The sequence below is a fragment of the Vombatus ursinus genome, unplaced genomic scaffold (genome assembly GCF_900497805.2).
Source record: "Vombatus ursinus unplaced genomic scaffold, bare-nosed wombat genome assembly UNPS02004080.1, whole genome shotgun sequence".
Lineage (NCBI taxonomy): Eukaryota > Metazoa > Chordata > Mammalia > Diprotodontia > Vombatidae > Vombatus > Vombatus ursinus.
Window position 1 is genome coordinate 283,523 of NW_020943858.1, and position 27,951 is coordinate 311,473.

Below are 27,951 nucleotides of genomic sequence, written 5' to 3' on the forward strand. Positions count from 1 at the left end.
TGTGCAAAAATGTTTTAATTTAATTAAATCAAAATTAGCTATTTTGCATTTCATAATGTTCTCTATCTCTTGTTTGGTCATAAATTTTTCCCTTCTCCATACATCTGACAGAAAAACTATTCCTTGCTCTCCTAATTTGCTTATGGTATCACCTTTATGTCTAAATCATGTACCCACTTAGAACTTATTTTGGTATACGGTGTAAGATGTTGGTCTATGCCTAGTTTATGCCATACTATTTTCCAGTTTTGCCAGCAGTTTTTGTCAAATAGTGATTTCTTATCCCAGAAGTTGGAGTCTTTGGATTTATCAAACAGTAGATTTACTACTGTGTCTTTTGTACCTAATCTATTCCACTGATCCACTACTCTATTTCTTAGCCAGTACCAAATAGTTTTCATGATTGCTGCTTTATAATATAGTTTTACATCTTGTATGGCAAGGCCACCTTCTTTTGCATTTTTCATTAATTCTCTTGATATTCTTGACCTTTTCTTCTTCCAGATGAATTTTTTTATTTTTTCCTAGCTCTATAAAATATTTTTGGTAGTTTGATTGGCATGACACTGAATAAGTAAATTAATTTAGGTAGAGTTGTCATTTTTGTTATATTAGCTTGTTTACCCACACTTAATGTTTTGGAGATGAAATACATTCTTTTCTTCTGATCAGGATCTTAGAAGCATGAATAACTTTTGCTTTTGCAAGTTGCCTGGTGGTCATCAGCCTGGTCATCCTAGTTTGGGTAGATGGAGGTAGGGTGAGAAATGTTCACATTGCAGTTTGCTTTATCATGAGGATCCATATGTACAAACATACACATAGCAGCTCTTTTTAGAGTGGCAAAGAACTAGAAATTTAGGAGGTTAGCTAGAAAATGCCTAAACAAATTAACTAGAGAATGGCTAAACAAATTATGGTATATGAATGATCTGAAATATTATGTCATAAGAAATGATGAAAGGAATGTTTCAGAGAAATATGGGAAGGCTTGTATGGACTGAAGCAATGTGAAGTAAGCAGAATCAGTAAGCAGCAGAAATAACAACCTTGTCAAAACAAACAACTTTTTAAAAAGACTAGAATTCTGATCAGAGGATCTGACAGAAGTGACAAATTCAAGATGCAGAATGAGACAACACATTTTTGGACCTGGAAATATGGGAATGTGTTTTGCTTGACTTCATATTTGTTAAAAAAAAGTTTATTTTCTTTTTCAATGGGAGAGAAATGGGAGAGAGAGAAAATAAACATTTTTAGGTGAAAGATTGAATTTTAAAAAAATAAAAGAAATAAAGCTTTGGAGTCACAGAGACTATTAAAATCTCATTTCTTAAGCTTATTACCTATGTTATTTTAGGCAAGTTACTATAAAATGAGTGTCTTGGTTTAGATGGCCTCCAAATTCTCTTCCAAGCTCTAGATATAGGATCCTTTGAGTCACCCACTGATTTACCCAACAGACTTCAAATCACATTTCCAACACCAGTTCAATAACCTGTCTCTGTTGGTTTGGGTCTGTATCACCTCCTGGGTGCTTTTCCTGGTTTCCCTAACCTTGCCTTCTCCACCCACTGTTGCCCACAATCCTACCTGGAAAAAAAACTCCTGCCTGGCTGAGGGTGAGATGAGCAAAGTTCAAAGTGTTTGAATTGCTGTTCTTCCCTGAAATGTCCCAGAAAAGGACTTAATTGGATTATAAATCTTGTTTTTATTTTCTCTCTGTTGAATTCAAAGAACCAAATGCCTCTATTATTTTCTGATTCTGTCCTTTTACAAATATACATTTTTATCTCTCTGAGAAGGACCTCTTCCCCCTGTTAGGTTCAATGTAAAATTTAGATGGGACCATTGTATAAAGTAACTCCTTGGTAGTCTGGCATAATCCTGAAGTTGTCAATTAATATATAGTAGCATCATTTTCAAATTATCGCATTTTGTTGTTGTTGTTGAATCATTTCAGTCATGTCCAACTCTTTGTGACCCCATTTGGGGTTTTCTTGACAGAGATACTGGAGTGGTTTGCCATTCCCTTCTCCAGTTCATTTTAAAGATGAGGAACTGAGACAAATATAATTAAGTGACTTTTCCAGAGTCTCATAGCTAGTAAGTATATGAGGCCAGATTTGAATTTACAAGGCCTCTTCCTGACTCCAGGCCCAGCATTCTATCGACTGCACCACTTAGCTGCCCAGCCTGGTACATAGTCTGCATTTAATAAACTCTTGTTGATTGATATAACTCTACTTTGCTTCAAGGTAGCAGGGTTAGGGGTGTTTTTTGTTTTTTGTTTTTTTTGTTTTTTATTTGCTTTTTGTTCATGGGCTAGAATGGGTGTCCTTTGAAGTTCCAAGGAACTGGGGATAGATTTGTGATAAAGACAGAATGAAACATAGGTGAGGAGGAAGGAGGACCACTACAGTTATCCAAGTAACTGTCATATATGAGGGAATAGATTTGTTCTGTATAGGCCAGAACAGTGGTGTGGAATTCAAATAGAAGTAGATCCCTGCTGTCTGTATATTGACTTAAAAAACTACAAATTAACATTATCTATGTTATATGGTATTTTATTTGTCAACAATTTCCCAACTGCATTTTAATCTGGTTTGCACTTCACTTGGAATTTTGTGAACTGTGAGTTTGATACCTCTGGGCCAGAAAACAGTAGAGTAAACTGAATAGATTTTAAAGGAAGGCAGAGTCTACCTTAATATTGTAAAGAACAATTTTAGCTGCAAAATGGAATGGTGAGTTCTGTGTCAGGACACGTTAGGAATCTTGTGTTCAGGAAGAGGTTTGACTCTATGATCCCTAGGTCATTCCCAACTCATAAGATGTTGAAATTACACCTTGGCTATAAGTAAACATTGACAAAAAAAAAGTATGAGAAATGTGGAGCTACCAGCTGTGTTATCCTTTGTACATTAAGATGAAAGGCAGTGTTTTCTCTCCTCTCTTTTTCCTCTCTTCCCCCATCCCCATCCTTCCCTCTATTCTTTCACCTTCCTCCTTTCCCCAGCCTAGAAGATGCCGTGGTGGAGATGGCCGAGGAGGCCACGGAGCCCGCCGAGGCGGCCACGGAGCCCGCCGAGGCGGACATCATGGGGCTGTGCCCCAGGATATGTTCTCCATAATGGCCACGTACCTGACAGGGAAGCCGACAGCCACCACTGAAGACTATAACCTTCTGGAAAATATGAACAAACTGACTAGCTTGAAGTCTCTAGAAATGAAAGATCTTGCAGTAAACATAAGTAGAAACCTAAAGGACTTAAACCAGAAACCTGCAGCACTTCAGCCTTATCTGGATCAGATCACTTTAATTGGGGAGCAAGTAGCAGCTCTTGAGCAGGCAGCTTACAAGTTGGATGCATATTCAAAGAAACTAGAAGCAAAGTACAAGAAGTTAGAGAGGTGATGAAAGAATTCCTCAGCACAAAGACTTTAACTACAAGAATGTTTCCTAAGAGCTGAAATAAGAGGGATGGAACTTATCCCTCTGCTTCAGTTCCTGAAAGGAAGAGGTGCTGCTGATCCAAGGAGAATCTCAGCCCCCACCTCGGGTTGGATGTGTAACTTTGGCCACCCCTTGGTGTTTCCTAAACCTGCAGCCCCTGGAAACTCATTTTATCATGTGCCCTGGACCAAGGCTCAAAAATCAGGATCAACCCCGTCTGGAGCAGACAGAGAGGCGAGGCTCTCGTCTCCCTGTCTCCTCCCTCCACCCCCTTCTGAGAGCTCCATCTTGGACTCTTTGTTCTGAATTTGCCCTCCACCCCCTTCATAACCTGTTCTTGAACTTAAATAATAAATGCCGACTTATGACCCTCAAAAAAAATGAAGGACAATGTATCTAGGTTCAAATTAGGGATACGTGTTATGCATCTACAACAACCATTATCACAAGCTTTTGTTGTTGTTGTTAAAGTACCTACTATGTAACAGAGCACTGTGGTAGGTACTGAGTGCAGAGATCACGTTTAGATTGAACAGAGGAGCTTACAATCTAAGCACATAAATAAAATATTAACACATTACTTCATAACTTAAGTAAACATTACAAAATAAAGTGCCTCAGACCTTTATTAGGCCTGAGACAGAAGGCAGAAATTAGTTATCACCATGGGGAGGAATGAAGTAAGGTGAGGGAAGAGAAAGGAACCAAGGAAGGCAACTTCATAAGGAAGTTAACATTTGAGTTTGATAATCATTTGAGATCATTTGAACCCCAATAAGGGCCAAAGCCGGAACTAATCAACCACAAGAAGTACCCCAACATAATAGATATGCTTTTCTTTATTCTCTGAGTGAACTGAGAATGCCCCTTCCTGTGTCAACAGCTGAAGCTGACCAGGAGCATTCTTCTGTTTATGACCACTAAGGTGCCTTTGACCCAGACACTACCTTGAATAATGGGACTTTTCTTATCTATGTTAAACACAGATATCCTGGATCTATAATTTCAACTGACACTTTGACATTCTCTTATTTTATTGTATTTACAGCCTACTCAATTAAGAAAAATTCTTTCTCATGCTATAACACATATGGAGATCATAAACTGAGTAACACAGACATCCTGAGTCAAGGTTTAAATGGCCTCCTAAAATTGCTTGATTCAGTCAGTTAAAGCTCTGGCTCCATGTAACATGTTACTACCTTAAGGGGAATAAAACAATATGAATTTACTTATCACCTAGCTGGTTGCCTCTTTAACAAACTTTCAGATCAACAAGTTGGATTTTAAAGGACTATTAGGAATTTAACAATAAAAGGGCAAGAGGATATTCTATGTATAGAGATTATGCGCATGAGAATCTACTGCATGGGGGGGCAGAGTTAAGGAGTAATAAAATATAGCTGGAGAGGGAGGTTGAGGTTATGCAGATTATGGAGAAGAATTATGAATGAATGCCAGGCAAAGGAATTTGATTTTACTTGCAAAGCATTAGGAAGCCACATAAAATCAATAGGAGTAATAGCCATATTTCTATGTGAGAAAGATTATTCTGGCATTGAGTGGAGGCCAGAAGACCTGGATCAAGAGGCTAAATAATAGTCTAAGCAGGCAATAATGTTAAAGAGATGGAGTTAGCATATCCTTGGTGATATTTGACTACGTAAATGTGGAATTCAGGAAGATGTAAAAGTTTAGACTTGCTTAGTTTGAGGTACCAGTATATCATTCAGGTGGAGATGTCCTTATATGGAGTTGGAAATGAGCTCGAAAGAGAAGCAGAGACTAGAAATATAGATTTGAGAGTCATCTGCATAGAGACCTATGGGAATTGTAAGAATGAATAAAACATCAAAGGAAAAAATACACAAAGAGTACTAAAGACAAACCCTTGGGGGATCTCAAACATTAGGCTGAAAAAAGACAAGGAATCAGTGAAAGACAGGAAAGGAGAAGTTATAGAGAAGTAGGAGAACAAAGAGTATGTATCATCTCTTAGGGTAAGGGAAAAGAACCTATTCAGTAAAGAGCAGGTGGAGGTAGGTAAGGTGCCAAAGTGCCCGAAATAACAAACAGGTCAAAGAGGATAACTCAAAAATAGCAAAAAAAAATTATGGCAGTCATTGATGGACAAAGCTTACTCGAGAGGATTAGAACCCAGAACTTTCAGTAGCTTCATCAGCACATGAAACCAGCATTTATGAAACAAAGCTTTATTCCTGACCATAAGTTATTTGTGCCAAATATCTGCTGCTAGGCTGTTTAGTACCCAACAGTGGTATGCCCTCACACATTAAGTTTACTAAATGTTTGTTAAGCACTTTTTGCAGCAGCAGCAAATTGGAATTTGAAAGGGTATCCAACAATTAGGGAATGACTAGACAAATTAAGTTAATTGAATGGGATAAAATACCATTGTTCTGTAAAATGATGAAGGGATCAGTTTCAGAGAAACCTAGGAAGACTTATATGAATTGGTACTGAGTGAAGTGAACAGAACCAAGAAAATAATTTATACAAGCACAATCATACCAAGACTTTAAAGACAAACAACTTTAAAAGACTTAGATCTTCTGATCAATGCAATAACCAAACACAATTCCTTATGATGAAACATACTACCCATACCTCCTGATAGGTGATCAGTGCAAATTGAGAGTTTTTTGTGGGAGGAGGAGGGTGCAGAAGGCCATGAGGGTTAGGCATGGCTCCTAGGGCTATTTTTTTTTATTATACATGTTTCTAATAGAGGCTTTGTTTTTCTTTCTTTCTTAAGGTCCCTGGTGGGAGAGAGAAAAGGTAGATTTTTGTTGTTTGAAAATATTTAATTTTTTAAAATTTAATATTATTTTTAAAAATTAATTTATTTTGAATTATCAACAATCACTTCCATAAGCTTTTGAGTTTTAAATTTTTCTCTCCCTCCCTCCCTACCTTCTTGCCCAAGATGGCATGCAATATGATATAGGCTATACACATACATTCCTATTAAATATATTTTCACATTAGTGATGTTGTAAATAAGAATTACAACCAATAGGAGAAACCACCAGAAAGAGTAAACAAAACACAACAGAAGAAAAAAAATAGCAAACAGTATGCTTAAAAATAGCAAATAGTATGCTTTGATGTGCATTCAACTCCATAGTGCTTTCTTTGGATGTGGATAGTATTTTCCATCATGAGGCCTTTGGAGATGTCTTAGATCCTTGTATTGCTGAGAAGGGTTAAGTCTGAGTAACAGTAAGGTTTTACAGGCTGCGCAGCACTTATAATTTGTTTCACAGGTTCGGATCTGTACCCACAAAGACACTTTCACACTTTTCCTAACTTACAAATGATTTAATAATGATAATAATCATAAACAAACATGCACATAAATGTGATTACATATGATTATACAATCTTAGAAGCAAAGACTATTAACAGAAAGACAGATAAAGAGGAAGAAATACCTCACCAGTCCTAGGAAGCACCAACTCCTGAATGTCTGGCTAGGGGAGTCCTGCATCACAGCCTTCAGGGTCTCAGTTGGGAAAGTCCCTACGGCAGAGCGTCCTCTCCGAGGGGAGACTCCCTAAAGTCCCTTTCCCAAGAGAGACCCTTTTTATCATCCTTACACAAAGAAGGCAGGGAGCCACAAAACAGGTGATTGATCCTAAGGACCTGAGAGTTTTGGCCAAAACTCTCCGACCTCAAAAACAATCTTTGTTATGTCAAAAATGTCTCAGATCAATACCCAGGAACTGGCCAAGTCCCTGGATGTTTACCTCAAGACCTGTTTCTAAGGAATAGCTCCCCAAGGTGGGTCTGGGTTGAAACAAATCCCAGAACAATATACGTTAAGGAAGTTCCTTGTCCTTTGGCTTAGGCTGTGGGTAAGGAAGATCATATGCATTAACCCTTCAGTCTGTCAATATTAATCATCACACATCGTGGCTGTTAACTGTGTACAATGTTCTCCTGGTTCTGCTCACTTCACTCAGCATCAGTCCATACAAATCTTTCCAGGATTTTCTGAAGCCTTGCCTGTTCATCATTTCTTATAGCACAATAGTATTCCATTACATTCATATACCACAACTTGTTCAACCATTCCCCAATTGATGGGCATCCTCTCAATTTCCAATTCTTTGCCACCACAAAAAGAGCTGCTATGAATATTTTTGTACATGTGGGTCCTTTTCCCATTTGTATGATCTCTTTGGGATACAGATCTAGAAGTGCTATTGCTGGATCAAAGGGGAAAATATTTAATTTTTAAAAAAATTTTGTAAATAATAATTTTTAAAATGTGTTGAACCAAAGCCTCAGGATTTATAAACCAATTATCTGGGGAGACAAACTACATAAAGTTCATCCTCAGTTGGTCTCTTTCTGGATCAACAATATCAAAGAGGAAAATTTTAGCTCCAAACAGAATACAAATTTGAAATAAGGTCTTGATAGGGACCTCAATCATAAATAATCTCTTGAATTGAATTTTATATATAGATTTATATATATATATATATATAAGTGTGTCTTATTATGTTAACTACATGTTATTTTTATATATTTTGTTGTTTCTTTGAATGGAATTTCTTTATTGTTTCTTTCCTTCTTTTTTTATCAGTTTATACAAATGCTGATGATTTTAATGGACATATTTTGTACCTTGCTGCTTTGTAGAAACATCGTGGTGATCAATTTCTCATTTAAACCATCTCATTATCTTCAAAGAGTTAATTTTGATTGTTCTTTGCCTGTGCTTCTTCCCTTCATTTCTTTTTTTATTATTATTATGCTAGCATTTCTAGAACATCAAACAATAGTGATAACAATGGATACGCTTGTTTTACCTGTATTCTTTTTTTTTTTTTTTTGCTTTTTTGATTAGGCAATCAGGATTAAGTGACTTGACCAGGGTCACACAGCTAGTAAGTGTCAAGTGTCTGAGGCCTGATTTGAACTCAGGTCCAAATCCAACCTGGTAGAATGATTTTAAGAAATATACATTTTCTTCTACCTCCTTCCTCTCCTTCCTCTCTCTCTGTCTCTCTCACTCTCTCTCTTTCTCCATTTTAAGACTTCACTTCACATATGGAATACTGGAAAAGATAAAAAAAGTTTGAAATAGTGTTAGTGGGGTTGGGGAAGATAGGTACACTGCTGTATTTTTGGTAGAACTGTGAATCAGTACAACTATTTAGGAAGACATAAAAGAGAGTCACATTTAAGCTTGGTATTTGATCAAGAAGTGTGTAGACACATTTAGTTATTCACACGACTAACATAATTAGAAGTATTTGTAACAACAGCAAAAAATTTACACAGGTAAAGAAAGCATCATGTCATATGTTGTAGAACAAAAAAAGTAGGGATGGATTCTGTTAAAATACAAAAGATGAACAAGAATGAACATTAAACCCTTACAGAGGCCCTCAGTTAGGTGGATATGATGAACACAACTTCTGGTTACTTGAAGTATAGGGAAGAAAGTGGTTTCTACAATTTTGCAGAATCTCCTTTCTCCTCTTCTTCATTTCCTTCCCTCAACACAGGTAGGTAATAGCAACCAAAAAGAATTTCAACCAGAAAGAAGAAAAGAATTGTACTATGGTTTCTTTCAGGGGAGGAGGCCTGAAGAGGTCAATATGAAGTTGAATCCATATCATGGCTTTCTGAAAAGTACAGACCATTGCCTTCTCTATCTAATCCATTATGATGACTCAAATTTATATTTGGTGGTTTGTTAAAAGGACTATTGACTTTGTTATATCACTTTAGTTCACCTTTGAACTCTTGGACCTATTAGTTCACCTTTTTTTTGTATCATGATTTCCTTTGTCAGTCTAGTAAAGGTTATATAGATCCTTAGAATAATTTCCAAAGAAATCAACTAAACTGAAATACAGTTATCAAAATACTTTTTCAACTATTTCACAGACTCTTGGATAGGAATTCCTGTTAGACTAAACATTTCTTCAGTAAAGTAGAGACTATGTCCCTGTGATTCATACCTTAATCAGAAATCTCTGAATAATTGAATTCTTAATAAAACTTAAAAAGACTTCCATAATAATTTTAAATATTATAATTTTCACTAAGAGTGCTCACTTTTCCTATATCATACATATTAATTGAATACACTTCTAATTCAGGCCATTTTTATTGGGCAGTCCCATCTTTTTTTTCAACACTATCTTTTAGCTCATTCCAAACCATAAAATATTTGTCCTTGACTAATAATAGTTTCTTGTGAGGGACTGTCTGATGCTGGCAGCTGCCAGTTGGGTGCTGTGGCATGGGTAAGGTAAGATCTGGGTATTTTGGAAGTCGAGGCAGGGACTGTGGTAGGCAGAGTCGTGTGTACTGGGATGTGCTGGATTCGGAGAAGCCATGAGGCAATTGGGCAATGCTGTGACATAAGCTGGGTGCAAGGAAGTAGCCAAGTCTGAGCTCCTGAGGCAAGGGGTGGTGCCACGTGGGAGTGGGATGGCAGAGGACTGAGTTCCCTCTGCTTAGTCCCCTCCCTATATGCAACGTCATCCCCAGATGCCTCTTGTGACCTTCCTGACCTTGTGCAGCACTGACCCAGTCCCCTCCTGAGTCTGACTTCCTAGGTCACGTACTCTTGTCTATGCGTCAATCCCAGATGCCTCCTTCCTGTATCCAATCCTGGCCTCCTACGTCACTCCCTCCCCCTTGGTGTGCTAAACTCAGACAGCCCCTTCCGGTATCTGACCCTACAATCATTGGCTAGTAGCGGGCTGGGGAGGAGGGGCTAAGTAGGTACTTAGGAACAAGCGTGGTCAGAACACACGTGCGCTCTCCCCTGGCTCCTGCTCTGTTGCTCTGGCCTTGCTGCTTGGGCTTGCTATGATGGTTTGCTGTGTTGGCCTCTGAATAAAACTCTGGTGTTGGTGCCTTCCCATGGCTTGTCTCTGTGTGGTGATCCGGCTGAGGACCGAAGACCCGGGAATGGGTAAGACTCTGGCGGTGCACTTCTTTTAAGAGAAGTGGGTACTGGCGCACGACTGGCAGAGGGTCAGCGTGCGGCCCGTATAGTTTCTGTTTTTATATTTTATTTCTTTCTTTGTGTTTTCTATAAATAAGATGTTCAATTTTAATAAGCATATCTTTCAAAATAAAAAAAGGAAAAGAATAATTTTGAATGGGAATAATTTCCTCTGACATAGTTTCTGAATTTCAAATAATATTGGAATTTCAGTATCTGCTACATTTTCAACTGATTCAGAGGAGAAGTCTTACCTATCATTTCTTATCTAATAGCATAGTAATTCAATATAATTGAATTCAATAACCATTTAAACTCATAAGGTATGGCTGAAGGAATATAAAGGGAAATCCAGAAAGCAAAATAAGGGGTCATCAACATGCATATGAAAGGGATTATTTGTCAAATTTTAAAATAGGGAAGGGAGAAGAAAGTAGGTATTTATTAAGTTCCTCTTATGTTCTGGGAACTGTACTAACTGCTTTACAAATATTAACTCATTTGATCCTGACAATGAACCCTACAAGGTAGGTACTACTATTATCATCTCCATTTTATAGTTGAGAAAACTGAGGCAAATAAAGATTAAGTGACTTGCCCAGGGTTGCACAGCTAGTGTATGAGGCAGGTTTTGAACTCAGAACTTCCTGATTCCCAGCTTAGTGCTCTATCTGTTGAACTACCAGTTACTTCCAAATAGATAAAGATGAATTATTCAAAAATAACTAAACACAGTCATGGACCTTATTCATTAATTGGACTTTTTTTTTTTTGTAAAAATAATAATTTGAAAAAAAGTGACTCCAACTCTCTTCAAAATCAGCCTATAAACATTTGTCACAGTCTTTTCAGTCTCCATAGATTTCTAAAGTACTTGACTACAAGAATAAGAAAAATAAAATGTATTTTGTGAAAGTATATTGAGGCAGAGCCAAGATGGTGAAGTAGAGGGAGAGACTTACCTGACCTCTCCCCAAACCCCTCAAAATACCTTTAAATAATAACTCTAAGCAAATTCTAGAGCAGCAGAACCCACAAAAAGGTGGAGTGAAACAATTTTCCAGCCTAAGACAACTTAGAAGTTTGGCAGGAAGGTTCTGTTGCACAGGGGTGAGAGAGGAGCACAGTCCATCACAGGCCACACCAGCACAGACTAAACTTTAGCAAACCAGGAGCAGGCCTCAAGACAACTGAATCAGCAGGGACAGTGGCTGCCTCCAGAGCTCTCAGCCCACAGATGGTAAGGGGGTCAAACAACTGGTTAGAAGGAGATTACAGGGGTCTCTTTATTAGCACTGAGGCAGACTTCTTTTGTTTTGCCCATACTTGGATCTGGATCGCAATCTTGGTTGGCAGTCCCAGGGTGAGGAGGAGCACTAGCACACCAGAGCTTATGGCTGCAGTAGAGTGAAGACTCTCCTCTTAGTTTTAGGGCAGAAAAGGGTGCTTGTGGTCACTCACAGACCAGAGCACAGGCCAGGAGAGCAGTAAACATACCTGCTTTAGATCATACCACCTTGGACGAACTGAAAACTTACAGGTCCCTAGAATATCTCTGAAAACATCTGTACAAAACCCCTGAAGCTTGGGACACTGTGCTCTCTACCCTGGAAGCAGAGCCTTACTTTAACAAAGGCTTAAAAGTCGAGTAATATGCTGGGAAAATGAGCAAACAACAGAAAAATTTCTGACCATAGAAAGTTACTATGGTGACAAGGAAGAGCAAAACACACATTCAGAAGACAACAAAATCAAATTCCTACATCCAAAGCCTCCAAGAAAAACATGAATTGGTCTCAGGCCATGGAAGAGCTCAAAAAGGATTTTGAAAATCAAGTAAGAGAGGTAGAGGAAAAATTGAGAAGACAAATGAGAGTGATGCAGGAAAATCATGAAAAATAAGTCAACAGCTTGCCAAAGAAAACACACACACACAAAAAAAAAATACTGAGGAAAATAATACCTTAAAGAAACAGACTAGGTCAAATAGTAAAAAAAAGTTACAAAAAGCCAATGAGGAGAAGAATGCCTTCAAAAGCAGAACTGGAAATGGAAAAAGAGGCACAAAAATTCACTGAAGAAAAGAACTCTTTAAAAAGTAGAATTGGCCAAATGGAAAAGGAGGTACAAAAACTCACTGATGAAAATAATTCCTTAAAAATTAGAATGGAGCAAATGGAAGCTAGTGACTTTATAAGAAATCAAGAAACAATAAAACAAAACCAAAAGAATGAAAAAATAGAACACAATGTGAAATATCTCATTGGAAAAACAACAGACCTGGAAAATAGATCCAGGAGAGATAATTTAAAAATTATTGGACTATCTGAAAGCCATGATCAAAAAAAGAGCCTAGACATCATTTTTCAAGAAATTATCAAGGAAAACTGCCCTGATATTCTAGAGCCAGAGGTTCTAGATCACCTTCTGAAAGAGGTTCCAAAATTCCCAGGAATATTGTAGGCAAGTTCCAGAATTATCAGTAGAAAATAGAAATACCACAAGTAGAAAATGCCACAAGCAGCCAGAAAGAAACAGGTCAAATATCAAGGAGCCACAGTCAAGATTACACAAGACTTAACAGCTTCTACATTAAAGAATTGAAGAGCTATCCAAACTATATATATGTATCTATTCAAACTATATATATGTACATATATATAGATATAGATATATAGAAGTCACAGGTATGAGTTAAATATGAAGGGATTCTATCCAAAAAAAGTAAAATTAAGAGATGAGAGAGGAATGTACTGGGAGAAAGGAAAAGGGAGAGGTAGAGTGGGGTAAATTATCTCCCATAAAAGAGGCAAGAAAAAGCTTTTACAATGGAAAAGAAGAGGGGGGAGGTGAGGGGACATGAGTGAATTCTCATCAGAATTGGCTCAAAGAGGGAATAACATACACACTCAATTGGATATAAAAATCTATTTTACCCTACAGGAAAGTAAGAGGGGAAGGTGATAAGAGAAGGAGGGTTGGTGGTGATAGAAGGAAGGGCAGATTTGGGGAGGGGGTAGCCAGAAGCAAAACACTTGGAGGAAAATACAGTTAGCAATAGTAGCTGTGAAAAAAAAATTGAAGCAAGTTTTTCTGATAAAGGCTTCATTTCTCGAACATATAGAGAACTGAGTCAAATTTATAAAAGTAAGAGCCATTCCCCAATTAATAAATGATCAAAATATATGAACAGTTTTAAGATGAAGTAATCAAAGCTATCTATAGCCATATGAAAAAATGCTCTAACTCACTACTGATTGGAGAAATGCAAATGAAAACAATTCTGTAGTACTACCTCATATCTATTAGATTGACTAATAGGACAGGAAAGGTAAATGACAAAGGTTGGAGGTGATGTGGAAAAATAGGCATTAATGCACTGTTGGAAGAGTTGTGCACTGATTCAAACATTCTGCTACAAAACTATGCATACCCTTTGACCTAGCAATACCACTACTAGGTCTGTATCCCAAAAGACATTTAAAAAAAAGAAAAAGAAAAGGGCCCACATGTACAAAAATATTCATAGCAGCTCTTTTCTGGTGGCAAAGAATTGGAAATTGAGGGTATGCCCATCAATTGGGGAATGCTGAACAAGTTGTGGCATGTGATTGTAATGGAATCCCATTGTGCTATGGGAAATGATGAGTGGAATGCTCTCAGAAAAGCCTGGAAAGACTTGCATGGGCTGATGCAAAGTGATTGCACTGTGTATAAAGTGAATACTGTATCAGCCATGAATGACTTAGCTATGCTCAGCAATACAGTGATCCAAGACCACTCTGAAGGATTTATGAAAAATGCTCTCCATAGTCAGAGAAAGGACTGATGGTGTCTGAATACAGATTGAAGCATACTTTTCTTTATTTTTCTTGAGGAATTCTTTTGGTCTACATTTCTTTCACAACATGACTATTATGGAAATGTTTTGCATGACTACATACATATAACCTGTATCGAAATGCTTGCCCTCTCAATGAGGGAGTGGGGGTGGGAAGGGAGGAAGGGAGAGAATTTGGAACTCAAAGGTTTTAATTTTTTTGGGGGGGGCAAGGCAATTGGAATTAAGTGACTTGCCTAGGGTCGTACAGCTAGTAAGTGTCAAGTGTCTAGTCTGAGACCAGATTTGAACTCAGGTCGTCCTGACTCCAGGACTGGTGCTCTATCCACTGTGCCACCTAGCTGCCCTGAACTCAAAGTTTTAAAAGTGAATGTTAAAACTGTTTTCACATGTAACTGGTAGAAAATAAAATACTAAATAATTTTTTTAAAAGTATGTTAACATATTCTTGGGAAAATCACTATTTATTAAAATAATATATCAGAGATTTGTACATGGAGACTGCATTTTTAGATTGGGCTGAGACTTTTTTTTTTTACCAGCTTACATTCATGCACATTTTGTATCTGAATACATCTATTCATCCATCAATCAAATGAACAAGAATTTAAGAACCTACCATGTGCCAGAAACTGCACTAGGTATGAAGAGTATCACCGTGTTATTTCATGGATGAATTATAATATTGTGCCTGATACTCTATATGTTTATATCTCATTACTTATAGAAATGACATTTGATGAATTAGCTCCAAGTTACAAAGAAGCAACTTAACATTGTCATTCAGAAGAGTAGATCTCTATTAAAGAAATAATAGAGATGTAGAAGAAATGGCACCTGAGAAGGATTCATTAAAAATATGCCATGTCACAACTTGAAAGTCCTAGGTAGAAAGAGCTACTTTGTATAAACTGAGGAGGACAGAGCCTATCAGATGCTTCCAGCTTCAGCTAATTATCTCGTGTAATATGTTTCCTTTTGTTAGTAAAAAGCATTGTCAATGAACAAGCTCTTTAAGAAACCCCATTAAAATCTATTTACATTGATATGCAAGATAAAGAATATTCTGAAGAAAATGGAGGTAACAAATTCTAAACTATTTTTCATAATTCTTTCTGTTTGTAAGTCCTTTGAATAACCCATCTGTGACTTTTTTTTTCTATTAGAATACATTCCCCCATAGAGTGTAGGGGGAAAATACTTTGAATTGATTTTCTTCATATTAAATTTTCTTAAATGTGCACAGATCTATGTGCAAACAGATCAGACCCCTGGTCAAACAAGCAAGGGCTGCTAGAACTCCCCTTCCTACTCTTTGAGTAATAGTAAGTCTCTGCCCCTTTAAACCTTGTTTTCCCCCAATATTGCTTTAAGGCCAAACCCGAACTCTACAGTGGGCCACAAGGAGCATTCTGTTGCTTCACCCACCACACTAGAGCTCTGGGGACATTCTATTCTGACCCTCTTTGTTCTGTGTACCTTGGGATGTCTCCTGACTTCTGAGAAAAGATCCCTTCATGGGGATATGGAAACCAAACCCAAGGAATGGTGGCAGTACCTGATTGGGCCATGACACAGCCATTCCCACCCAACTTTGTGGCTTTTGTTTTTATACTCTGTGCAGCCTAACCCCAAAGCAAACTCATTTCAGCCTGCAGCTCCACAGGCATGGCACCAGCTTGAGGGAAATAAAGCATGCACACAACCTAATTCTGTTTGTTTTTCTTAGACTGAACTCTGGGGTTGACACCTATCATGCAAATGAATGAAATAGTGACCCATTGGATATTAAATAATGAGACCGAATAACATAATCACATAATATGGAACCCCATGAACAACATCATTTCCATAGATTATTAATTTGATACTAATGTATTGAATGTCCATTTTATGCACAACAAACAACCAGGTTTTTAGAGGTGGAGAGGAGGAACTTAAAGACAGGGTAGGTAGTAGAGGAATAAAAAGAGAAGGCAGATTCTATCCACAGAAAGCTTCTATTTGGAAGACATACTCATTTTGGTTCATAAATGTTTTGATCTTCAAAAAGACATGGGGTCACTGACGTGCATTTTTGCTCTAGAATCATGGCTTAATTTCTTCAGGCCAAAAGAACATGAAACAAAATGTGATGTACCCTATCACTGCTGGTGGTGGTGACCATGATGGTAATTGTAGTGAAAGTAGCAATAATTCTTTCATTCTATTATATTCAAGACTAAATACATCTATTAAGCACTTTAGATGTGCAAAGCACTAAGTATTGGGGATAAAAGACAAAATAAAGCCATCATTGTCATTGAGTAGCTTCTTGTTGTTGTTCAGTCATTTGGTTGACTCTTCATGACCCCATGGATCATAGCATGCTATCATCCACTATCTCTTGGTCTGTCCAAGTTCATGTTCTTTGTTTTCATGAGACTATCTATCCATCTCATCCTCCGCTGTCCCCTTTCCCTTCTGCCTTCAATCTTTCTCAATATCAGGGTTTTTCCAATGAGTCCCATTTTCTTATTATGTGGTGAAAGTATTTCAGTTTCAGCTTCATTCAGTATTTGACCTTCCAGTGAATAACCTGAGTTAATTTCTTTAAGCATTGACTGATTTGATCTCGTTGCAGTCCAAAGGACTCTCAAAAGTCTTCTCCAGAACCACAATTCAAAAGTGTCAGCTCTGTGGTGCTCAGTTTTCCTTATGGTCCAGCTCTCACAGCTGTACATTGCTACTGGAAAAAACATACCTTTGACCATACAGACCTTTGTCAGCAAAGTGATATCTCTGCTTTTTAGTCTGCTGTCCAAATTTGCCAAAGTTTCTTTCCAAGAAACAAGAGTCTTTTAATTTCGTGGCTGCAGTCACTGTCTGCAGTGATCTTTGAGCCCAAGAATAGAAAATTTGACACTGCTTCCATTTCTTTCACCCTCATTAAGAGGTTTCTTAATTCCTCTTCACTTCTGCCTTAGAGTGGTATCATCTGCATATCTGAGATTGCTGATATTTCTCCTTAATTCCAGCTTTTGATTCATTTAGCCTGGAGGTGGAAAGGGCTTAGGGGCAAAGATAAAGAGATCAGTTTTGGACTGTTGAGTTTAAGATATCTACTCAGACACCCAGGTCAAGGAGGTAGCTGGAAATGCCAGACTGGTGTTCAGCAGAGAAGTTAGGGCAAGATTGGTAGATCTGAGAATCATCAACATGGAGATGATAATTAAATCAAATGTGAAAACAGACTTTATACATTAAAAACAATTAATCAAATAAGGCCAATTAATTAAAAGGAAACAATACAACATAAGGTAATCTGATTTATGAAAGATTAGGGATTTTCCAAGTTGGGAGGGAGAGAGTAAAAAGGCACGATTTCCTGAATTCAGAAAAAATGGGTGTTCCACTCCCCAAGTACCAGTGAACAATCAAGGGAACATGGAAACAATTACTGATTGATCAGTATAGGACAGTTTTCAGATAAGACATATGGGTTGCTTGAAATGTACAAATTTGAGAAAACTCCTTGCATCAATCTTTGGATCTGACTGGGTTTTTAGTCAGCATAATCTGGGTCCTTACTTAAGGGTCTCTAAACAACAGGGAGAGGTGGTTCAGTTTCCCAGCTAATTGTGCTCAAACAATGCCATAAGGTTTCTTCCCAATTCCTACAATTGAATAAAGTTTTCTCACAAGAAAGAATTTGGAGTAGATCCATAATTGAATAGAAAGGGAACTGAGCTAACTCCAGAACTGAATCACAAGATGGAGTCAGTGTGGTTCACGCAATTCTCACTATTAATCACTTGTTGTCCTAATCTCTTCAATTCTCTTACTTTAAAAATTATCATTTTTATTATTAATAATATTATAAATTATTATATTAGTATTTAAAATTATTATATTATTATATAATATTTTAAAAGGACAACAGAAAGTATGAACAAGCTGCATTATAATAACTGATGAGGAACTCTGAAGAACAATAAGACTACAGAATGTCATCAATGAATTATATGACATCGAGAGAAGGCTTGATTTTGTGCCAAGAGCAAAGGATGACAGGTAGCAGGTAGAGTGCCCAATGGTGTCCATGAGTAGTTGGGAGAAATTGAAGAAGGTCTTCACTATTTTAGGTGGACCCCTTGTGGCCAACTTTCAGAACTTGGAGGAAAGTCCCACAGGATGGGCAGGAATGGATGAGTTGTGATCTGAATCTCAGAGAATTCATTAGGGTAAACTACCAAATGAAGAAAATAATACATTCATTTACGTATTTGAGTATTGAATAATAAATGTAAATAATACTGATATCCTTTTTTTTGAGATTATTAACCATCAGTGAAAGTTATCCAGAGAAGAATTGACCACTTGTAAGTTATCATTTATTTCAGCTTTCTACAGGATGACACTTTTTCTATATAGACTCACTGTTGTTTGTTGCCACAGAGCTGAAAAAGGCAAGGAGGTGGAGGTGCTTGGAGGATTTGAGCATGCCATCTGTTTGGATGAGGATGTAAATAATTACAAACACTGGGGGCTTCAATATTCCAGGAAATGCTGGAGTTAGTTTTTTTTTCCTTTGGAAAAAATTTCCCCTCTAATTCCTTTTCCCTATTTTAGTTAAGCTCCTAAAACTTTTTTTTAAAGAAATGTTTCCATCAAGATTTTTAGATAAACTAACTGAAGATAGATCTCTAGTGTGATGACTCACGTACATCAGATATACCATCATTACTTGGAATTAGAGTATTTGTTCTGGGCCCTAAATGATGATCTGCCACGGAGCTAGTTAAGAGGCCTAATTAAGAAAAATGCATACACATTTTAGTTGCTCCAGATTTCTCAAATTATTTTGATTTTAATTACCTGTGCTATAGGCAAAGTAAATTGAAAAAGAGAGTTCACAAAATTCAAATCAGTCAAGTTTGATACTTGTTAGCTTCTACGGTAAAAAAAAAAAAAAGTGAAAGAGGAGATTAGAGTAGTGGATAAAATGAAGTGTTGGATATCAGTTATTTTGCTTAGTGTGATAGTAAAAGTGTTATATTTGGGGTCAGAGGGGATGGTTCAAGTCCCTTACTCTACTATTTACCAACTATGTAACCATGGGCAAGTCACTTTATCTCTCTGGGCCTCAGTTTCCTTACCTGTGAAATTATGAGGATGAACAAGATGATGCCTAAGATCTTTCCAGCTCTAACAGTCTATGAACTTTTCTCTTATTACCATTAAGATTCAGGTCTAAGCCAATTTTCATGAGTATCTGAGAAATGAACATTTGTTAGTGACATTTGCACTTAAGTGTTACTGATTGTTATCTATGAGTGGGTTTTCCTGCTACCTTTGTGGATGTTTATTGAGGCATCTAGGTGGTACAAGTGGGTAGAATGCTAGACCTGGAAACAGGAAGCTCTGAGTCCAAATCCTACCTCAGACATTTACTAGCTATGTGACCCTGAGCAAGTCACTTAACTTCTATCTGCCTCAGTTTTCTCAACTATAAAATAAGGATAATAATAGCACCTTTCTCCAAGCATTGTGTGATCAAATGTGATCATATCTGTAAAGCAGTTAGCATAGTGCCTGGAACATAATAGGCAGTTAATAAACATGTGTCCCTGTCCCCTCTTCTCCCATTACTGTTTCCAATAGCCCTTAAATGGACATATTCTCAGGCTTGCCAATTATTCCACAAGAATTGAGAATTATTTTATCAGTGATTAACCAATTAATCCTAGGCACCAGTCTCATCTCCCTTCTACTTCAATGTTAGTTTCTTGTACAGACAGGGTTTTCTTTGTAATTAGCTGATGTGATTCACAGAATATATTGTACCAAATGAAGATTTTTGATGATTTGTATAAATTTTAACTAGAAATATAGTTCCTCTATACATTTTTTCTCAAATTGTATTAAAAGCAATATAAAGTAAAGCTTCTTCTTGTCTCCTAATAACCTGTTTTTATCTTTAACTTGTTTATAATTTCTCTTTCTATATCTTAAAATAAATAATAGGTGTTCTGAGAGATATTTTTCTTATTTTTCCCCAAAGTATTTTCTTTAAGTTACTTATTTTTTGTTTTGTTTTGTTTTTAATAACAAGGAGATAAGAAGCTTAATAATGACAAGACAATAATAATAAAAATAACTCATTTTTATTTCATATATTCCAGTTCCTCCTTTACCACTTCCTACAGCCTCCCCACCTGCCACCCTCCCCCCTCCCCCCCCACATCAATAAAAGAGATAATTTTGAGATCATGGATTTAGAACTAGAGTTGTAAAGTTCATTGAGTCTAACCTCTATTTTGCAGATGTGAAAACCAAGGCCCTGACAGGTTAAGTACTTTAAGCTACTTAGTATCTAAGGCAGAATTTAAACTCAAATCTTCCTGACTCTAAAGTTCAACACTCTATTCACTACATACTGCTCTGAAGGTCTGAAGGTGACATCACAATACGATTTACATGCTGTGTGTATGCATGTATGTATGTGTATATATATATATGTATGTATGTCTACACACACACACACACACACACACACACGCACACACACACACATATCCGTATCCATTTTTGGTTTTCCAGAAACCATAATTTTTTTTTCATAAGAACTAGTATTATTTAAATGCTTATAAAGATTCCTTCTTATTTTTACCTTGCTTATATCCTCCCAAAATTCTTTTTTATTTTTTTCAGAAACATGAGGTACTCTTTTTAATACCAGCATTCTATTGGGAGTTTTGTACAGGTGAAAGTCTTGGAACACAATAATCTACAAAGAACTGAAAATGAATATCACATAGAGGGCAATAGAGAGTTAGATGGTAGTAGTTAGGTGGTACATTCAGGAAAGCCTTAGTTCAAATGCTACCTCCTCCCCAAATTCTTAATTTCCATTTTACTCTCCAGATTTCTGCCATGAGAAATATTGTTAAAAAACCTCTAGGCAAATTAACTCATTTTAATGAATCTTTGATAGCCACCTTTGTGAATAAGGACAGTAATTTCAAATTTCAAAAGTGTGATTATTGGAGAAACAAAATAGTTTGCCCCTAGAACATGATTATATGCTTTACATTTTGTTTAGTATTTTGAAGTGCTAGAGGTAATATTGACGTGGAAAATTGGCTATTTACAAGACTTTATTCTATTCTCTCCCTCCCCTCCACTTCAGTACACTGAAAGTATTCTGTACTAAAGACATTACCAACTCAAGTCCCTCAGGCAAAAGAAATTACAATCACCAATATTTGTAGGGCACTCTAAAGCTTCCAAGATACTTTACTTTATCATCACTTTTGATTCTTAAAGCAAGCTTAAAATGTTATTCCCATTTTTCTAGGCAAAGAAAATGCTATTCAGTGGGATTAAGTGATTTGCCTATGGTCATATAGTTGGTAAATATCAAAGGCATTCTAATGGTTCTTTTCAATCCCACCTTCTGAGCACTCCATGTCATTTCATCATGCAAATGCTACATAAAATGAAGAGGTTTCAGAGGAGGGTGGATCACATCCAGTTGTGAAGAAATGGTAAAGCTTCATGACAGAAGTTGCATTGGACCAAGAATGAAGGATATTTAAAGATAAACACAGTAAGAAGAGATGGGTGAAGAAGATTATACGTTTTTCAAAAGTAAAGATAACAATTTTAAGAGTATTTTACTTGAATAATAGATACGCCTTTCTTTTAGGCTATTGGGATTTCTTTGCTGGGTGACAAACAAGAAAATCTTTTTATAAAGAAAATTATTTTCTTTTATTTTATAAATTTTATAAAGAAAATTTTTACATTAGTTTAAGGTGTCAAAGTTTGAGAAATATATGTGTTTATCAGAAAAAAAGGACAAGGTTATAAAATTGTAAAAAGTAAGATTTACATTTAACTATCAGTTCTTGTGAATCTGGGGTAGTTATTATGTATGTTTCTTAACAGCCAGACTCTTCGTGCAGCTTTGCCCTTTCAAAATAGTGTAGAGCAAAAAAATGCTTCATTTTAAAAAGTTAACACCTGAAAGTTAGACCCAATTTTGTAGCTTATTAGCTGTATGGTATTAGGTGAGTTACTTAATCAAAAGTGGAAAAAGAAGCTTGATTGGATCAAGAATATATAGGAGTGGGGCAGCTAGGTGCTACCAGCTCTAGAGTCATGAGGACCTGAATTCAATTGTGACCTCAGACTAGCTGTGCGACCCTGAGGAAGTCACTTAACTCAGATTGCCTCACCAAAAAAGAAGCAAAAAAAAAAAAATTTTTTAAAAATATAGGAGTAAATCCATTCTTGAGGGGATAAAATTGGGAGACCACTGAGGGATCAATATATAAAGTATCCAAGAGAGCAAAAGATATCAAAAGTGTTAGGAAAAAAAAAAACATGCGCAAAGGTATAAAAAAAGTTCTCTTGATCAATATTTTGGGGTATTAATAAGGTTTGAGGGTTGTTTCTTTTTATTTTTCATACCTGGCTTCTCTAAATACAAGAATGAACCAGCACCATAGAATTTAAGACATTATGATCATTTAGTATCAATATGCACTAAATCAGTATTCATATTTTATTTAAACACAGTGACAAAAACTGCTTTAAAAAGTTGGAAATAGGTTGAGAGAAGGTCAAATCAGAGTTAGCACACTTGAGTCATAGAATGTCCATCCCTTAGGCACTGATTCTGTAGTCAGGTCTTCAGGTACAAACCTTACTTACTATCATTGGATAGTCTTCTTGTTCTATCTGCTTGGTCCAGCACTTGGTTCTCTCTATACTCTTACTTGGGTAAAGGTAAGTACTAGAGTACTTACTAGTGGTTAGAACTTTTGTTATAAAGACCTATGCAGGTGGGATTCTAGGCAGTGTAGCTCTGACTGTCATGAATGTTGAATGGAAAAATGTCTGTCCATTCACCAGTGGGCAGTTTCTATAAATATGAACACTAGCGATGGCCTCCTTCTGCTCCCACATATTGCTTCTGTAAAATTGGTCATTTCAGCTCACTGAAGTTATTCAGAATACTGGCATATTTTTTAGTAAAAGGATAGATTTTAAATTCATCAGGTTGTTGGGAGTATCAAATGATATAGCACATGTAAAGTGCTTTGCAAACATTAAAGAGCCATACAAATGTTTGCTATCATGCATTTAACATTGATCCTCTAAATAGGGCTCCACAACAATTATTATTTTAAAAATCAAATAATTTGATGCCAATTAAAGTGATCTGAAGTTGCTCTTTCAATCTATACTTAAAAGGAAAACAATTTGTTCTGTTCATTTTTTTCTTCACTGGTTACCTCTGCATACTTTTGCTCTGTCATTGTTGCTTTTTAACTTATTAAATGAGTCTCCACCTATTACTAAATTACTTGGACATTCTATTAAAAAGAATGTGATGTTATTTAATTGGTAAATCTATTTCAGAATAATCTATGGAGTTGATATTTATCTTCATAGGGCTGTTGCTGGGCAACGATTACATAGTTTGTTGTAAGAGAAAAGGGAAAAAAGGAGGAAGAAATTCATACAAGAGAAGAAAATCTATTGATACATGAACTTAAGTGAGGAAAAAAATGGCATCTGAGATAGTAAATGTGTTTATTAGAAGAATTTGGCAAGGGATTCAATTCTGTAGTGTTAGTAATGACATGAAACCTGCTGTGAAACATCAATGATATTTCCAAAGTCTGTACTTCAATAAGAAAAATATATTTTAGTCTATACTATATAAATTTGAAACCTTGAAAATTCAAAATAATTTTTTATTTTTTTTTCTTGAAATAGGTAACCCTATGCAAAATTGTAACATTATGATACTTTGTTATTTCATATTAAGATTATTTTAAATTTTTATGAGATTCCCAACTGTAAAGTTATAAATGCAAACAGTAACAGACAGAAAAACAGATGAGAAAAATAGGAGAGTTCTTAACCCACTTTAATCAGTTGATACAGTAGTAAATAATCCCACCAGAAAATGTATCGGGAAAATGTCAAAAAATAATATTTTATTAGTTCCTATGAATAGCCTCCACTGTTTTGGAAAGAAATCTCTATTTTTCAGGCTAAATAAAGAGGAATTCTAGACATCAAGGATCTAGATTTAAGCTAATTAGAATAGAAATAGCTATATTAACAATTCTGCCAATAAATAATGTGGTTAAGATGTTAGCAACTCTGGGACATGGGAAGAGGACATACTTATCCACTGATGAAAAAGCAGAGTCTTCTCATGACCAAACTGCTGATTCATCAAACCAATTTTTTATGGGCATAAACTGGAGGTGATGGCTTCCAATTGATCTTCTAACCTATACATTATTTTCTGAGTCTTCATGTTTACATATTTCACTGGTATGCTTAACTACTCCATTTATTGTTTGCCAAAATATTGACCTTAAATTTCTCAGAACTTTGGGGATAATATTTGTAGTTGCTTATCATTATCTCAATGAACTGAAAGTGCTTACTCCTCTAGGATAGGTGCCACCTCCTTCCTTTTGGGGAAATCAAGCAATCACTAATACCCAACAAAGTTCGATTCATTGTACTCCACTTACCTCAAACTTCTGGACTTCAATTCCTTACTTTTAGCTACAAGCTCTGAGTCAAATTTAAATGTTACTGGGTTGTTTTTAAGTGTTCTGTGCCATTGATCTCCCTAAGGGTGACAAATAGCAAATTTTCCAGAATTTAAATGTGGCACATTCCAGAGACCTAAAAATTGACTATTTCCAAATTACTCAGTTTTATAATAAAGTACGTCTATAATCAATATAGAATTTCTTTTGTCTAGACCCAAAATGAAGACTCTCTGGAAATATGAGTCAATTCAGGGAATGACCAAGGACATAGGCTTTGGAGATGGGCCATTTTAAATCCTCCATGTTTCTTCTCAAGATGAATCCATACAGTCTTAGAAGAAGTACATCATAGAGCAAGCTAAATTCAACAATCATTTATTAAGTGTCTGCTACATATAAAAAAGGTAAATACTAGGGTACTCTTGATTTCTAGACAACAAAGATTTACAGTGTGCATTTTAAAGTAGCTTTAGTTTATTTGAGCCCCTTAGGGCTAAGATTTACCTTAATCCAAATTAACTTCTTCTGGTCAGGGATCAAGGTCCTAGAAATGGTCAAAGATCTGGGTAAGGTAGGGATATCCAAATGGTAGCAAAGGTACAGCATAGACCAGAATGATAACATGCAACAATGACATACAGGATTCACATAACTTAGCACTTTATTCTGGAATAACTGTATTATCAATTTTTTTCAACACCTACTAGGCTGACATAATGTTTGGATCCCTGATACTGATGTGATAGGAGGGCACATTTTAACATTTGGTTTTCATTAAAAAAAATAAAAAAATAACATTTGATTTTCATGACCTATTTATAGGTCAGCATGTTGAATTTATAGTAGATTAAAAGTGTGGATCTTGGCAGAAATACAGAAATCACTCAAGAAATCTATAACTAAGAACACAGTTTTCAGGCTAAGAGTAGAATTAAATGATTTATGGGGAACACAACTATAATAGCTTGAATTTGAATTTTCAAACAGTGAATCTGGAAGTAATATTTCTTCCTTTTACTTTCATTTCTACATGTTGTGACCACATAGATATAGTAATTCTATAAAATAAAGAAGGATGTTCCTTTTTTCTTCTATTTTTGTGGGAGGAGAAAGACATTTTTTAGATTGAAGGTTTTTTTTATAATTTCTTTATATTTCAAAGAATTTGTAAATTTGACTCTAGAACAAATTGGGCAAAGATGGTGGGTTTTATTTCTGTACTATATTATATTTTTCAGTTGCAGCTCTTTGCCTTGTAAATTTCATATTTATGGCTCTTTGAAATGACTCAAGATCATTTTATTATTAAAAAAAATAACAACTGCATGTATTACTTCATCTGGGAATCCATATTCTTCATGCCAGCTGGGCAGGCAGGCAACAAGGGTAGATTTATTTGTGTTTCCTTTTTGATGGAGATCCCTCAACTTTGTTGTCAAGATGAAGGGATGGGAGTTGTTACATGAAGGTGAAATTTGTGATCCTGGTCTCTCAGGTTATTGGCTACTGACTGTCACAAAGTAGACTGTTGTGGGGCAAGACATAAACAACCAGGGCTATTGAGAGTAAAGATCCTGTGAAGCAGATCTAGGACAGTTTGTGTTAACTTTGCCCTAAAGTGGATTGACATGGAAACCCCTGTGAGAACTCTGAACAAGATATATATTGAAAGATACATTGACTTGGTATCCCATTGTTCCCAGTCCTGCTTGTCAATCAGTGTTGGGAAAGGCATCACCCAGTCCCCTGATACTGGTCACATAGCCAAGTCATTTGCTGCCTGTGACCTTTGTGGCCCTACTTGCAAATTGTTCTTGCTACCTTGGGAAGGAACTGAGATTCAAGGGCCCAACCTCTTCTGCTAAGGTGGTCTTATCTGAATTATCTTAAAGTTACCTATAAAAACTGTCCCCACCTTGAAGACACTGCTGATCTTCAGTGATCAACTTGTCACAGTGTTGGCACCTTGACAGCCTTATAATAAACTCCTTTTAATTCTCTTTCTCCTGAGTTTTGCTTCATTATATATTCATTATAATCCTGGAGATTTAGAGCTTTCCCCAGGGCCCTTCTTCCAAAGTTCAGTTTCCTCTTCAGAAGGACACTAATAATGAGATTACATTAATTACATGACAGATTGCCAACTCAAACTCCTTCCTTATCCAGAAATCAATCAGTATGGAAAATCTTTCTTAAAGACTTACCCTGGCCAAGATCTAAGCAGACAGTAAAAGAAACTCTAAGTTTGGACTAATGAGTATATTCTTGATCATTGTGTTGCCCAGACAGGTCTGGGAAAATGTTAATTCTCCCGATTGTCAAGACAGGTGATATGGAAATTGATGTCTCGTTGACCAACATTTAGGTGACCTAAGTCATATACCCCAAGACTCTCATTTTAATATAGCCCACCTCCCAGTGTGTTAACCAAAAAGAGTTGATTGGCACCCATTGGGAACACCTTCTCTTTGAAGGGCATATAAACTGTGTACCCCAATCTCCAAATTGGGGCTCTCAGTTCCAAATTGTTAGCTCCCATGCATAACCATGCCACCTGCTTGAGAGAGATAAAAACATGGACACAACCTAATTCATTTGTCTTTCTTAGACTAAACTCTTGGAGATTGAGAATATATGTAAGGGGGGTAGCTAGGTGGTACAGTGGATAAAGCTCTGGCTTGGAGTCAGAAGGACCTGAGTTCAAATCTGGCCTCAGGCACTTGACACTTACTGGCTTTGTGACCCTGGGCAAGTCACTTAACCTGGATTACCTCATCAAAAAGCAAAATTTTTAAAAAAAGAGAATATATGGAGAATATATTGAAAGATGTAGATAAAAAAGCAACTGTAGGACATGGGCAGGGAGTTCCCAAGGAACTTCATCATTGATTAATTTTTATCTCCTAGTGGGCTGATTTTATCTTCTTGTCTGCTTTTACCATCTTTGACTTTTTTGTCCTGAGAATTACTGAATATGCTCTTATTATTTTTAATTACATACATGAACTCTCAAGTTTTAATTGGCCCATTGCATCAGATGTAATAACAGTTATGGTAGCATAAAATCCCAGGCATAGAA

General features: G+C 36.4%; 2 pseudogenes; both read left to right on the plus strand.

The window, feature by feature from the left end:
* Positions 1-3,089: 3,089 nt before the first annotated feature.
* LOC114053349 lies at positions 3,090-3,424 on the plus strand (annotated as a pseudogene).
* Positions 3,425-3,487: 63 nt separating this feature from the next.
* LOC114053322 overlaps positions 3,488-27,951 on the plus strand; it is a 40,041-nt pseudogene continuing 15,577 nt past the window's right edge.